Here is a 17053-nt window from a genome sequence, read left to right as displayed (position 1 = left end):
TGGCGATAAGATGATAACAATTATTTAGCAATAAAATATTGACACGTTGTTTATTTGCTAATGTTCTCTCTTCCTCGCACAACGATGTAATTTAATCTTGGAAAGTCTAATCAATGACGTTTCGGGTGAGCCAAAACGAGTATACTAACACCGTAAGAATCCACACCATAACATACATTTGATGATATGGTAACAAACAAAATTAGCATGTAATGGAGCCAATTATCAGGAAGCAAATCGTCACCTCTGTTATGCAATACATGAAACTTATGTAATAACAGGTTGACAAACGGCAACAGACGTTTCTTAGAATGATGTTTGGTACCATCCGCCTTGGGAAACGGAATCATTCATCATTGGAGCACACATTCATCAATATGCAAATTATGGTTAATGCTTTCGAAGAAACTCGTAACTATGATGACGATATATTTGTTGTTCATGAAAAATTAGTGGCTACTTTGAAAATTTTTGTGTAACAAAGAATACAATGAGATTTTGACATTGACATTTTTTATTATATATCAATTAATTTCAAATATATACTTCTTTTCGTAATATATATCATGGCACAAATAAAAACAATTCAGTATATGATATTGAAATATTTCGTAGCCAGCTTACTTTTAACGTCTATTATGTTCTCTGTTTTCATTCAGACAAAATATTAATCAGGAGAGAAAGTCTGCCAATCATGGCTGCCCTTGAGCAATAATTTCCACTGTGAAAGCTTTGCTGTAATTAATCGTTGACACCGATACCCAAATTATTGTTAGAGAGCATCCTGTACAGATCTCCTTCTTTTCTCACTGTTTTGTATAATGATTATTTTCCTTGATATTCGGTATGGGACATGCACAAACAAAAAACAAACCCTACCTGGTACAAGTCATAACGGTTATACAGGGTAGGACACAAGTCTTGGACACATTTTAAAAACTAATAGAAAATCAACCAATTGACATAAACAGTGGCGGTTTGCAATAAAATACTTATCATGTGGTCCAGGGTTTTTTTTCGTTAAATTAAAAGAAAACATTATTCAAAATTATATTCATAGATAGTGTTGTATCACACAAAACTCAATATAACACATAAAATGGCGCACAAACAGTGCATGATTAATGTTTATTACGATTTACGTTTCATGAAATTGCCACATTTCAATATAAGCGCCCTTTTACCCGTTTAGATGTAGCCCGAGAAAAAAGGTGCTCATATTGAAATGTGATAGTTTTACGTAACGCAAATCATAATAAACATTAATTATGCACTGATTATGTGACATTTTATGTGTTATATCAAGTTTTTCGTGATGCAGCATCATCTGTGAGTAAAGTTTTGAAGTATTTCTTTAAATTAATTAAAAAACTATAGGTCATAATGAGTATACTAGTGTAAATCTCCCTTTTTTATGTCAATTGGTTGATTTTTATTAATTTTTTAATTGTGTCGAAGACTTTTCGCCCACAATTGAGCCCTTGCAGTAATAATAATTTTGTCAAAGAAAACGAATGATAATTATTCCCCCCGATACAGTAAAATAGTGTTAGAATGAATTGTAAGTATGATATTCATATTAAGATAAAGCTATCCATAGTTAGATGTGAGTGAGAGAGAATGCATTGTATTATATTTTTCTGGACTTGCTAAATATTTTCAGCAAAGTCTTGTAATGTTGGTTCTCTTCACGCATAATCACCATGTGCAAACATAACTAACATTATTGATTGAATTACTGAAGTTCAAGCATAATTCCCCATAAGTTATCCACTGATGATTTATCACATTTACTAATACGAGCTGGGGATTATACATAATTACTAGTAAATGTGATAAATTCGCAGAGTTATATATAAACACAATTTATCCAATTTATATATATATATATATATATATATATATATATATATATATACCGAAATGGTCGGTTGATGATTATACATAATTGCCTGATTTATCACGGTTACCGTAGCGTACACAGTATACCTCCAATAATGTACACTCCCATAGCCCCACCCACATCATAGAGCAGGGACCCTAGGCTGGGATCTTTCACGGGGACCCCTTATGATGAATTTAAAGCATGAAAGAACAAAAAATGATGAGAATCATCCCGGACTCCAGAGCTGGAGCCCTATCATCCCCACCCTTGGGGGGGGGGGGCATGTACACTGCCCTTAAAGGACGCTTCCAATATCAGAAAGCTTTTTAAATTTCGCGACTCTCGAAATTTCCACTGTATTTTAATTTCCTCGGACAGTGTCCACCACATACAGTATCGGCATAAAATCTCGCTGTTCCTTGCCCATATCAAAATGAAGCAATTTCATTATTTTAAGGAATTGTTAGGAAGGGGAGATAAATTTGGATTGGGTGGGCAGGAGGTCCGCACGGGTAAAGATTTTGTCTCGAGTCGCCCCTGGCAACCGATTTATAAAAGACGTATTATAAAGACGTGGTATTTTTGTAAAAGACGTATTCATGTTAAAAACCATTGACAGTCGTTGAGCAATTTTTATTATTCATGTAGTTGAGCTTCGCGCTCGCTGCATGGAAAAGTTTACTTGACCGCTCAATATACTGTACATACAGGGTTATTCAAATTGTTTATCCACAGGACTATTTCTCTAACCGTTGACTTTAGAAGTACAATCAAACAACGTTGTAGCCCCCCCCCCCCCCGATGTAGCGCCAACCCCGCTATTTTAAGACCCCACAATTTTGAAGTGAACAAATCTATATACATAGGGATCAGACACGTTAATTTGTGATTAGATATAAAGCCAAACTCATTATAGTGCCGGAAATCTTCGGGACAAATGGTGGTAGTGCATCGGGGTTCGACTGTATAGGGGGAGACTGTAATATTACATTATTGCACATATTTAAAATTTTTTTTTTCCTCTCAGTCAATACCGTAAAATTTCACTAAATTCATTTTTATGAAACATGGAGAATTTAAATTACCATTCTTTCTTAATGTAATCATGAAATATGAATTTTCGAAAAGGCAAAAATGTTCCAAGGTACACCAAGGGGGTCTTGTACTTTGAAACATGCACTGTTATACTTCGAAACAGGCTAAAATTACAAAGACAAAAATTACAAATATTTCTGGAAAAATATGAGTATTTTTAATATAAATCATATAATGAAATAAAAAATATCAAAGTAACGATACATATATGGTTATTAATACGTATACACATAAGTAACAATAATAGAGGTACCATTGGACCTTTTCGAATCCGCTTCCAAGTCCGATATTTCCGTAGAGCGGTTACTGCGGAATTGCTGTTTTGGTGAAACAATTTATAACCAAGAAAGCGCGATCTCGTAAAATCGTCATTGTAAGCAGCAAACGCATTGAGAAACAAGATCTCCGCGAATGTCTCTAGGTTTTATAACAGCTGCTGCATGACATCGCATAAATTTGCATGTTTACTACAGGTATTCAAAGTGAAATGCCCCTCTGGTGGCGACATGTGCAACTATGTTTTTCCCCAGAAACAAATTTCCATTACTTCATGAAGTCCTCCACAAAATTTTACAATTTTCTAATGACTAGTTTCGTCTATAGGCTAGTTTAAAATAGGGTCTTTTAATTATGGACGCCTTGTATTTTGGATACTTAATTTTTTGTAAATTTTCAGAAAACTGCATTAAAAACAGCTTGCGTGCAGGATAAAATATCATGACATTAATATAATTGAATAAAAATCGTTGGTATATGCCTCGTCCAAGCAATATTGAATAAATAAATAAAATAAATTGATTCAAAATAAAAAGGAAACTGATCAGTTCATGAAATGAAGCAAAAAAGTTTGAAATTTCATCGACTCTATTTTACTTAAAATTTAATTTTAAAATTTAAATTTGTAATTTCAAAAAAATTTAATTTTAAATTCAATTTTAAATATGACAGTGAATGAAATTTCAAACTTTTGCTTCATTTCATGCAACAGTTTCCTTTATTTTTGAATCAATTTTTATTTTCAGCGCCCTGTAGCACCTTCGGATGGCGTTTGCGCACCTATGTTTCTATGTGATTTTGGATTGTTATCGTAGGACTGAATTGCCATTTCATTTTGGCGATTTATTTTTAAACACCCCGTATATTTGGAAAGCAATGTTACTTCAATACATTTATTTTATGCGTGATTTTTGAGACTTTTCACGTCTTCAATAAGTTCCTGTATAAGCAGCACCATTCGAAATAGTTTTTCTAATGTATTTTCCAGCTTTCAATCAGTGCCGTCTTGACGTATGGGTTCACCCGACGGCGACCAGGGGACCTCCAGTGCAGAGGGGCTTCATGAAAATGAGATATGGTTGAAATTTTCGAATGTAAGTATGTGTAAATTGGAATGTAAAAATTTATAAGTATAACTGTACGTTGCCTCAGAAAAATCACTTTGCCCGGAGCCCATGATGCTCTTGAGACGGCCCTACGTCAATACGTGTGAAAAACTAAGAAAAAAATTATCAGTTCGAAAGAAAAAAGTGAGCGTTTAACACGGGTTGAACAAATATAAAAAACCTGAGCGTGTCTTTTTCATCACTATGCACGCTATGCAGTCGGGTTCATAAGCGAAGTATGCCAGGTGGTGTGCTATATCTACTCTATAATATAAAATCACAAACTCGAAAAGGGCCCGTTTCTATGCAACAGAAATTAGTGACGATTTTATATTACGGAAGTCAGTGACGTTTTTGAGTGACAGAAATCAGTGACGTTTTTTGAGTGACAGAAATCAGTTACGTTTTTTTGTTACGAAAATCAGTTACGTTTTTCTGTTACGAAAATCAGTTACGTTTTTCTGTTACGATTTTGGGTCAAGTTTTCATTTAACTCCTGAATATACCGTAAACCATTTGACACATCGGAACCAAGTTTTGTGTATGTACCTAGAGGTATGTACATGTATATATATCACCAGTACTTCCAACACACAGGGTCCGGGTACCCAGTACGGGGCATTGGACAGATATCTTCATGGCGAAATTGACAGGTTTCATTTCGAGTCGAGGATGAATCTCATTGTTTTCTTGCTTTTCATTGCGCATTGTGCTGCATTGCTTATTGTGGTGTAATGCAAATAGTGGTGTAATGCAAATAGTGGTGCATTGCTGATTGTGGTGTATTATATATTGTAGTGCATCGCATGCTGTATTGCTCATTGTGTATATATATATATATATATATATATAATTATAATGCAGCGTTTTTTTTATTGCGTATTGTGGTGCATTGCGTACTATAGTGCTTTGCTTATTGCAATGCAATGCATAATGTGCCGTATTGCGAATAGTGATGCATTGAATAGTATGTTGCATTGCTTATTGTGGTGCAATGCAAATAGTGGTGCATTGCTGATTGTGGTGTATTATATATTGTAGTGCATCGCATGCTGTATTGCTCATTGTTTATATATATATATATAATTATAATGCAGCGTTTTTTTTATTGCGTATTGTGGTGCATTGCGTACTATAGTGCTTTGCTTATTGCAATGCAATGCATAATGTGCCGTATTGCGAATAGTGATGCATTGAATAGTATGTTGCATTGCTTATTGTGGTGCACTGTAAATAGTGGTGCGTTACTGATTGTGATGCATTACGTGCTGTATTGCTTATTGTAATGCAGTGCTTATGGCTCATTGCGTATTATGGTGCTTTGCTTATTGCGATGCATCGCGTATTGTGCTGTATTGCGGTGCATGGGGTATTGTGCTGCATTGCTTATTGCAATGCACCGCGTGCTGTATTGCTTAATGTGATAAAGTATGTGATAGAGTTCATTTCTCTCTCATACACGCAAATAGGAGAGATAAGTTCCTCAAATGTCCAAACTGTTCAGTTTGGTATTAAGAATCTCAGCGTACGCATTGAAACCATTCGAGTCTAAGGGGTTTTTTTTTTTTGATGAATTTTCTCTTAGCTTAAAGTCATTCATTATACTTGAATAGCTAGAATTGATCTCTGAAACAGAAAGAAGGTTTATCTGGAAAACGATTCCGAGAGGTGGAAATAAATTAATCCGGCTCAAGTGACAGTTCCTCAATGAATTCAGTTTGATTGTCGCAAAGATTTAGGTCAGGATATTTTATGTCAAGTCGTGGCTATTTTATGTTAGCGCATGCATCCATATCAACTGAAATGCTCGTTAGCCGAATCTATATTCGTTACCCGAGGCAGAAAAACGTCGAAAAAAATCTTCGTCAGCTGAAAAATTCGTAAGCCGAAACGTTCATTATCCGAGGTATCGCTGTAATCTAATTTGATGTGTCTTAAAAATTGAATTAAAATTCTATCAGATATCCAAAAGTTTTTTATCTCATGCTCGAGGATTCCATAAATTTGATAATAAGTTTGGAATCCCTATCTCAAGATATTGACAAGAAGAAAGAAAGCGAAAAAATTTCTAGGAATGGATCTCGAGGATTATTACTAGACAACGCAGACTCTGTATTAAAAACAGAAATGTTTCCCCACAAATTTTTCTGTACTGCCTTACCATCGTTTTATAATGAAATATGTTAATAAGCACCCGTACGAAACTTCCTGAGGGCTTTTACATGATTGCTTGTGCACTGGTATTTTCATCTGTGAAATAAACATCCGAGGAAACTAATATCCTCTTATATATCCATTACAAAAATGGTAATGATCGTAGTAATAGTCTGGACATATGACATCACATCAAAATGTACGTCATCAACACCCAACTAGCCTGTCAATGAGGAGCATTGGTGTTCTTCATAATCATCATTTGCGGTTTGTTTTTTTCTGTTTTTTCAATTCACGAGATATTATGATTTGTTTAGTAAACAAGAATTGTTATCAAAATACATATATTTTCGTTCATATATTATTATATCAACGATTTCTTGGAAATCAGATGGTTATCTCCGAGAGTATAACCTTTCTCTCGCAACTCATCCTGACACTCAAATGATAAGTCTGGTAAAAAAAATTTCTAAGAAAATATTGTTTTAGTATGACGTCAAAATTGTTAATCATTCAATGGCCTTGAAGACGTTTCTCTTACTGATCTCTCTTTTTCGCATTAAGAATTCCATTGAAAATAGACTACATTCGATTCCGAGTTCGACAGATCTGTTATTTAATTTCTATAAAGGAATAGTAAATTTCAGTTCCTGACTTAGTTCGGGATTGTTACTCTTTGCTAAGTGTGAAAATTGAGACTCATACATCGTTGTACAAGAAGCTCTTATGTTACTTAACAAATATATTTTGTAGAACCTGACTTACTCATTACTGAGAGTGACATGATTATTTCTCAGCCCAATAAATCAAGAAGAGACATTTTCTGGATATGATGCCGAGCTAAACTCGAAAAGAAAAGTCATCTGACCTTCGAATTGAACATAAGTCCGCTTAGCTTCGGCAATCTGGGAAGGCATTTTCTGAAGTTAAGGGAGTCTGCTAAGCCTCTACTGTAGCTCCTCACTCCTCAGTGAGTGAAATAAAGAAATCAAGGTTGTCTACAGTGTAGTCTTAACACATGGGCCTACTCGGGCAATGCCCGGGGTCCTCAAGAGAAGAGGGACCTCACAAAAATGAAATATAGATGAAATTTTCGAGGAGTATGCATCTAAATTTACCTGGTAGGGCCTCAGAAAAATCACTTGGCCCAAGGACGATGGTGCTCTTAAGACGGCCCTGGTTTCTAGTGGTGTACATGGTATCACACTTGCCTGGATTGCAAAAGGACCACGGTTCGATTCCCAGCGGTGACGAGATGACATTTCTTTCCGAGTTCACCTGGGCATAATATTCAGAAAATGTCTCTTTCATTAATCACTACTACTACGTAACTGTACAGAAATGCACCACCTCATAAACATTTCTTTAGGGAATTTCTAACGAACTGGTGCATTGCGAAATGTATTGTGTGTATATGCGTGGCTCTACGTATGATAAGTCATGCGTATTTTGTGTTCTAGAGGTGTTGCCATCTGTCTTCCATATTAAACGTGCAAGGGGCAGGTGTCTGAATTTAAGCACTAACGGGTGCTTTCCAGCAAAAGCATATAAGCGCTGGTTTTCGCATTCACCGTAGATTTCAGAAAGAACGAATTGTTTCACGAATGGAATCAGAAGAAGGTAAGCATGTATTTGACGTATGAAGCTGCGAATGGCAGTGTGACGGAAGCACAAAGACCGGGAGCCTTTCCCGACGAGACTCATGCCAGAGCATAAACTTTGAGCAATTGCACCGGTATCTATGCGACACGCAGTGGCGTAGCCAGGTTTTGGTCAGTGGGGGAGCGAAATTCGGAAAGGCACCATTTTTTGTTCCTGCTTTAGGCGAAAACTTAAAATTACGCATTAGTAGAAAGAACTTGAAACTTTTCAATTTAAAAAAACAAATTAAATTTATTTTGTTTTAAGTTGCTGTTATTTTTCAAATTAAATTAATTACTTTCAATTAATTAATTTATTTCAATTTTTTTAATAATTAAAAAAAATGTAAATTCTATTTTATGTTTTTTGTACGTTTACAAATCCAAACACCAAAAACAACTGGGAAATTGCCCTAAAAAGAGGTTGGAAAAAAATTTAGATAAATACAAAAAATGATAGAATTAAAAAAATAAAAATAAATATATTTTTTTTTTCTTCTCTAAAATTATTCCAAGATATGAAAGCACAGAAAAATCTTCATGCTTCCATTTAATCGCTTTCATCATGTTACACTCTTATCGTAAGCACGTAACACATGTACACTACTACTACTACTCTCAATCGTATACATGTACTTCAAAGACATTATCTTATAGAATTTCTAACAAATTGGTGCATGCCGGAAAGTTCTGTTCTTTCTCAGAAGCTGTTTGAATGGGAGTTCTGCTCGAAATGAAAAATCTTAAGTAGGCATTTTGCACAGTACATGTAGATTTATTTCTAGTGAAATAAATTCAAGGGGTGTGTTTTATAACAAATCAGAGAATGAAAATATATCGAGTGATGAATGGTACAGCGTACAGACTAGTGCAGGGGTTCTCAAACTTTTCCCATCCGCGGCGCCTCCTTATCCTAATCCACACTTATCCGGCTCCCCAGAGCAGTTCAACAAAGAATCTCTTTGATAAACCTTCGGGTTGCTCCACGGTGCTTCAGACAAAAGTTGACGGTGCACAGTTTGAGAACCCCTGGACTATGGAGTTCTTGGTATTTTCCCTCGTTGTTTGACCAGAGAGCCTTCGGGTAAGTGTTGGCAAACTCCGTATTAGTAAGCATTGTAAGCCCTCGGATAAGTGCTTATAGAAAAACACTAGATAATCTTTTAAGAGTAGACTCAACATTTCGCGGACACGTTTTGTTTTTCGTGAAATAGTATCGTATGTATCTTTAGTTACTTTTAAACTTTCCACGCAATACATGGGCAATTCCTGGCCCGGTGTCTAGGTGCCTCAAGTGCAAAAGGGGCTTCATGAAGATGAGATCCAGTTAAAATTTTCGAGAGTAAACTGTTAGGCAGGCATTTAAGGTAGGGGCAGGCATAACAGGTAGGGGGCCTCAGAAAAGTCCCTTTGATGATCGTAAACTGACCCTGCGTAGACTACCAATATGTTGCTGTAAGAAATAAAAAAAACAAATAACACTTGGCATCCTGCTTTAAAAAGTGATGAGTATATACAGTGCATTTATATTATTTTATCACAAAAATTAGAAATTTTGCCTGGTTTTAATTTATACAAAAATTGACACGTTTTTAAGACAAATAAAATTTAATTGTTCGAATGGTCGACGCGTTTCGGCTCTACGATGGAGAGCCGTCATCAGGACCTCGTGGTCAGAATTCACACAAATGAGTCGTGGACAAAGCTGCATTAAGAGTCTCATTGCATCTTTCAAGCAGCTTTGGTCGTGGAGGTATAATGTTTGGTCGTCCAGAGAGTTCGCCTTTGTATTTGCTGCGTCCGAGTGGTTTTTGGATGGGAATTGGGGCGCCATCTGTTGCTAAGTGTTGAAAATTCTGTCTCGACTGAGGTTAATAAAGCCTGTCCAAGCTGGCGAAATAGGTGGCGCGTTTCTTCCATCATTAAGGACGCAATCCTGGCATGTTCTGATGAAGTATCCCTCGAGAAAATTCAGTTCGGAATTATGTGTTGCTTTTTTAAAAATAGACGCTTTATCAAAATCAAAATTATGTGAAAGTTGCCAACAGTGTTGGGCAATAGCCGAACTATTTGCCTGTCCCTTCTCAACATGTTTTCGGTGTTCGAGAACTCGAATATTTAGATTTCTCCTACTTCGGCCAATATACCCATTTTCGCAATTCTTGTATGGGATGAAGTAGATACCAGATTATTTGGAGGGTGAGATAGGATCTTTGAGTTGGGAAAAGGTGAGTTTATTTGTTGGCTGGAATATTGCATGGAAGTCAAATTTCTTTAAGACAGAAGAGATCATGAAACTTGAAGAATCGAATGGAAGAACGACAGTATTAGAAAACTTTTTTGAGTCAGCTGGGATGCCACACTTCATACAAAATCCTTTCATCCTCCCAATCAGAAACTTTCGGCATTTTCTTCTTTTGTTCATCGAGCACTAAAACTTTGCAGTGATTCAGCCTCCCTCCAGAATGAACTCAATATTCTTCGTGACATCGCTTCTAATCGTGATTTTTCACCTTTTATCATCGACAAGATCCTCAAAAAAATGACCGAGACACGCACCCCGAACTTGCTCCCAGCTGACTCAAAAAGTTTTCTAATACTGTCGGTCTTCCATCCGATTCTTCAAGTTTCATGATCTCTTCTATCTTAAAGAAATTTGACTTCCATACAATATTCCAGCTAACAAATAAACTCACCTTTTCCCAACTCAAAGATCCTATCTCACCCTCTAAAGAATCTGGTATCTACTTCATCCCATACAAGAATTGCGAAAATGGGTATATTGGCCAAAGTAAGAGAAATCTAAATATTCGAGTTCTCGAACACCGAAAGCATGTTGAAAAGGGACAGACAAATAGTTCGGCTTTTTTGCCTTAGAGGAGAAATAGGGTAGAGAGCATTGAGAAGAAATATAATCCCTATTTCTCCCTAGTCTAAGTAATTGACTAGTCTAATTCATCTGACTTAATCCCTAGTCTAAGTATTTGATTCACAAGCAACCCATCGTCCCTGTAAGTAGCAGGCGAACTAACGAAAAGCCGTAGAATGGAACGAACCAAACGAAAAGCCGTAGAATGTTCTTTCCCGTAAAGTTCAGTTTAAACCAGAGTCTGGTTAAGAGTCTTTCGATGAACACTATATAGCCCGACTCTTTATTTACCAACTCTGACAAACATACATGCACTTCACATTACACATATAAATACGCTCTCGTCTTTATTTTTTCTTCACATGGGTTCCCCAAGGGTTCCCGTTCTGAGGGCGGCAGATGTCTGCAGACAGATAGGCCCCGCCATAAATTAATTTGGATTTGGATTTATATAGCCCGAAACCCAATGATTCCTTGTATAGACATCACGCCACACGCACATCATATGCGCACGAGTTTCGGCTTGTAAATGTGTCCCGGAGGAGTGCTCTGGCAACACGAGCGATAGCAGACGCTAATATACAACAACAGAGTTCTACTTAAATACGCTAGCCATTTCACTCTTTTTTTCTCTGTGTTTGAGGCATATTGGAACATAAAACAGGTATAGAACTTTTTGAAAGTTATAACCCATAAAGTTATATAATATTGAGTATATTTGATCGAAAAAAAAAATGTTCTCTCTTCCATTATTTCCTCTTCTTTCTAACTTGCTTCTAATGGATATACATCGGTTGAAGACACACACATTTTTTTTTCGGTGTAAAAGAATTATTTTGAGTGTTTGAAAAATTAAATTTTTTTTTATATTAAAAAAAAGAAATATGTAAACAATTTAAACGTATACTTCCTTTAAACCAGTAAATAATAAAAAATTTGCATAGTTTCTTACAAAGTCGGAAACTATATGGTAGGAGACCACACCCTAAACCAAGTTTGGTTATTAAGATTGGTTAAAATGTTACAAGAAATATTGAGTATAAAATATTTTAAACAACATTTTGATCAATATTAATTTATGCAAGTTTTTAATCAATGCAAGTTTTGTTTTATCGCTTGTAGTTTTTAATAACCACGTCTTTTCATAAGTTTGACCCAGGACCGGATCTAGAATCCTGCAAACTACGCGGCCGTAGAAAGGTGCCAACTGAAGGGGGGGGGCCGATATTTTAGGGTACCAACTGAAGGGGAAGGGCGATTTTTTATCACCAATTTTTTTTTTTTTTTTGCTTTCATTTGAAAAATGTCTAATATCGGCCCTGGTTAGATCAATGTAGTGTTCCTCAAACTTGGCAATATCGAGGGACGATAGGACCCAGAGGTGCGGTAGAAGCTATGGGCATAATATAGTATCCTATGAGTTTTCTTGAGTTGGGAGGCGATGAAATAAAATGTTTGGGAAACTGTGGGTTGAAGTACCAAAGCGCTTGGTTATCTAGGCTTTCATACTTCGTATGAACAGCGGAGAGTGACATCGTTTCTCTCTAACTATGGGTTGGTTCATTACATCAACACTGCAGAGCAAGTTATTGTTGTGTGAACAAACCCGGATTGTTATGAAATTCAATTTCCCACTACCAACGTGGTTTATTGCACTATGTTAAGTAGTAAACAAACCCAAGTCAGTAGCGAGAGGGTGGGACCTGGGAGTCGTATCCCCCACTGTAATGTGAAAAAATTACTAATATACAGTAATTCCCCTCCCCCATAGCCTATAGAAGGGTGGGGCCGATTCTAAAGCTTAAATATTTTTTACGCTATAAATTCACTATACAGGGAACCATGAAAAATCTAGCAAAGATCCAACGTAGGAGCCCTGCCTGCCCCCAAAATACCAGCCGTTCTCCTCCAAAAGAAATTTCTGGATACTGCCCTTAGTAAACACCTTAATACCATTGGGTTGCCCACAAAGACTGTGCCTGTTTCTAAATTAAAAGGAAAAATTTTAATTGGCCGATGTATGGTGTTTATTCCAATATGTTTATACCCTGTTTTTTCACATATTTCTTGAAGAATTCTGCCTCTCAAAACTGTACCCATCTTATTTAACTACGTTATTTTTATTGCAACGCCTGTGTTTGATCTTACAGCTTTTGGTATTAAAGTTGAAAATTTACGAACTAAATTAAATGTAAGTCTGACGCCAAACTACGTATTCTTCGCCAAATTAAAACATCAGTTCTTATAGCAACCTGATATTACAGAGTTCGTATTCCCTTGACGCTTGACTCATAGCTGAGTTTGGATAGAAAGGCTGAGCTAGCGTCTTCAGGGAAAAGAAAAAGACACAAGTTGTGTTGATATTAGTTCTATGCATATGTAAAAAAAAGCGTGTGTATATACATGAAAAAAGAGATGGATAAAACAGATGACCATCATGCTTTGGCTAAAAAGTGAGAGTAAAATTCCGATTCTTGAGAAAATGATTTCATGATAGAAGTTATTAGTGAAAAGTAGGTGATCACGTTTTATCGATAGAAATTGGGAAATTGAAATCCTAAACAGGACCACATCAATGGTCACCAGAAAAATTATCATAAGTTTGAAAAATTGCCAATTATTGTTAGAACTACTTTTTAAATCACCAATGAAGGCCAGTTCACGTGGGAAATGAAAAAGCCTGTTTAAAACTGGGTTCAAGAATTTTCGATAAAACCCGTTTACATAGACCGGCATTTCAACAGCACTTTAAGCCAGGTTTCCCTAGAAGCAGGTTTCTACAGCGCGTGCAGCGTGAAAACGCTGATTGGTAAAAAAAAACCTGAATTTCCGGTTTTTAACCAATCAGCGTTTTAACGCTGCACAAGTTCGATTACTAGGAAAACCCGGTTTACTGAAGTTGCCAGAGGTTTGCGCAAAAGGTTATGGGAAAGGAGCTTGCAACCCTGAAAGACCGGGGAGAAAGAGATGGCAAAGTCTGCTCTCCATTTTTTCCCTGCAAAAGAAAAAAAGTCGTCAAGCGGATCCCAGAAATCCCAATGCTACCGCAATATTACACATGTAAACGGGACTTGAAAGGGAAATAAAGAGCTACCGCAAATCAGCAGTGAATTGAAATATATCTCACGGAAAAACATTGAATATGGCAAATGCAGTTGACCCTCGGTTTACGAGGTGATTCGTTTCTGAAGTTCGTTCCTATATATATAAACCGAAATGTTCGCAAATTAATACGCATAGGAAAGTAAAATAAAGTAATCCGTTCTTGACACCCCGAAGATTTCGAGTGGGATCTTTTGCCACAGCACTTTAAGCTCACGTGCATGACATGAAATCATTGGAAATCGTTAAACTAATACTAAAAAAATAACCATAATACCAAAAAAAGGAAGTAGTAAAAGGTAGATGGTAAAAAGGGAAGTTGAATCAAGGTTGGCAGATAACATTGGCTCTGACCCAAAATAACTTCTGTAGCGCACTTAACTTCACACCCTGTATGTATATATAAATGAACTTATTCTTCATTTTATACAAATTGCGTACTAGCGATCACATTTTCACATTAGCTTTATGTATAGTGAAATCTGGGAACCGTTAGTTCATACGAAATGTTTGTTATTTCTGTTTTTATTCCGGAAGGGATTTTTATTTCAGCGTTTCTGAATTTTTTTTTAGATTTCCTAGTTGAATGTTGTTTTAAATTCTGAAGTAAATTTATTTGACATTAAAATTTCAATATAGTTTCAATTAAATATGGAAACTGCAGTAACTTTTAATAACAATCGTTTTTTTTATGTCTTAGCAAGTAATTAATTCTAAGTGTAACTTGATAAAGTTTCAAGCAAGACAGTTGCTGTGACTCTCAATTTGTTTATATAGTGGTACCTGAAGGAACTGAATTATCGAATATACCGAATTTTTTTGTGAACTGCAGTAGACTAACAATCCTTAGCAGAAATAACACTGAGTTTATGGTCTGATGCTGATTTCGTCGTTAGAAGTTCTCCAGTGATTTAGAACATTAGAAATTTAAATTTAAATATTTTTCCGATTTGAAGATCTACAACATACGTTTTACTTTTGATCGAATTCTGAATATATGGTGTAAAAGTCTGGGCATTTACTCAACTGCATGATTTTTTCTTTTGTTCCTGAAAATTGCACATTTTATCTTTGTTAAATATTCATATAAGCAAATAAAATATCAAATACGTGATTTTGTTCAGTTAAATTTGAGTTTTTGTTCTTTCTTATGAAATAGTTACTAGCAATCGCGTTAACTAGCTACATTATCACTCAATTAAAATGTTGTGGAATGCTGGAAAAGTCATCCCCAATCGACATATATGCAAGATCAACAGTATCATACGATGGAAGAGCAAAGTATCTTGTGAGGTGGTGATTGCTGGTGGGGGAACAGGCGGAATTTCCTTAGCTGCAAAGTTGAGAACTGATATTCCCAAAAGCAAAATAACAATTATTGAACCATCTTACGTAAGTATTAATTTCAATGTTTGGTGTCATAGCTCACTGGAACTTTTTGTGTTTTTCATTTAAACTAAATATTATTAGAAAGGGCTATACGAATTTCATTGCTATTGCTAATTCGTGCTATTTGTATTATTTTTCATTTAAAAAATACAAAATTATTTTACTAAATGATAATAACACACCACAATTTGTGACCACTGAAAATAAAAATTTATCTTCAGTTAATATATACAGGGTGATTCAGAAAAGATGGGAAAAACTCTAAGAGGTTACACACCAATACAGGCAATTGTCACAGAAGAATGTATGGTCTAACATGAAACGCAAACGCGCAAGCGCGTTTCGAAACGGCCCCGCTCCGCAAAGGTTAAAATGGTATTCCTGTTGAAATTTATCAGGAGAAAAAGAGCACCATGCATGCAAATGTAACCTGGGGAAGAAGGAGAAACCGTATGCCAATCTGCGTCACAGTGAATAAAAGGCGCGTATGCCAGCCCTGTGAAGTTATTCCAGCGTGCAACCGTTCTGCCGATGCAAGCACGCAAATCTTTTCGGGTTGGGCACCCGCCTGTGGAGAAAACGCTCACCGTACATTCGTGCTGCTTCTGGGGTACTTCCGTTTGCAGCTCCTTAAATGAAATGCATGTCTGCTTTTTGAGTATTACTAAAGTGCGCCATTATCCCGTACGTTACAACTGTTAGACCGGTTGCACACTGGTTCCAGCATGACCCAGCCGCAAGGTAATCCGCTTATATCCCGCAAAGGACAGAGCGGGGCCCATGTTTGGTGTTATGGTTGCACGCTGGAATAACTTCACAGGGCTGGCATCCGCGCCTTTTATTCACTGTGACGCAGATTTGCATTTGGTTTCTTCTTCTTCCCCAAGTTACATTTGCATACATGGTGTTCTTTTTCTTCCGATGAATTTCAACAGGAGTGCCGTTTTAACGTTCGCGGAGCGGCCGTTTCGAAACGCGCTAGCGTGTTTGCGTTACATGTTAGACCATGCATTCTTTGACGACAATTATTTGTATTGATGTGTACTATATCACGTCTCAAACTTTTTCCCATCTTTTCTCAATCACCTTGTATAGACAAGATGTTTCCAAATGAAACAACCGGCTACAACAAAGTTGCTTGAATGGTTGTTCTTTTAACTCTTAATGCAGTGTTGGGCTACAAAAAGCTAATGGTGAGGTTAGTAGTAGTGTTTTGTGCGTTTCTGGAGTGGTCCGGTTGTTTCTCCAGAAACGCACCAAAAAACAACCGGACCACTCCAGAAACGCACAAAACATTACTGAGGTTAATATAAATGTCTTCAACTTTTGGTAATTTTGCCGAAAATTTACATTTCTGTTGAAATTTTTCAATAGATATTGTATGCAGTATGGTCTTGTATATTAATAATACAAATTGAAATGATTATGAACTTATATGAGAAATAAGTAACAGCTGTTAACTTCATGTGAATGATATTAACTTTCATGGAAACTCTTTTTAAAGTCCCTATTTTTATTGTACATGCATTAAAAAATC

The sequence above is a fragment of the Pholcus phalangioides genome, unplaced genomic scaffold (genome assembly GCF_987345545.1).
Source record: "Pholcus phalangioides strain wild (caught in Gottingen) unplaced genomic scaffold, Ppha-v1.0 ptg000039l_1, whole genome shotgun sequence".
Classification (NCBI taxonomy): domain Eukaryota; kingdom Metazoa; phylum Arthropoda; class Arachnida; order Araneae; family Pholcidae; genus Pholcus; species Pholcus phalangioides.
The sequence above is the reverse complement of the archived record's forward strand: the minus strand, read 5'-3'. Positions refer to the sequence as shown.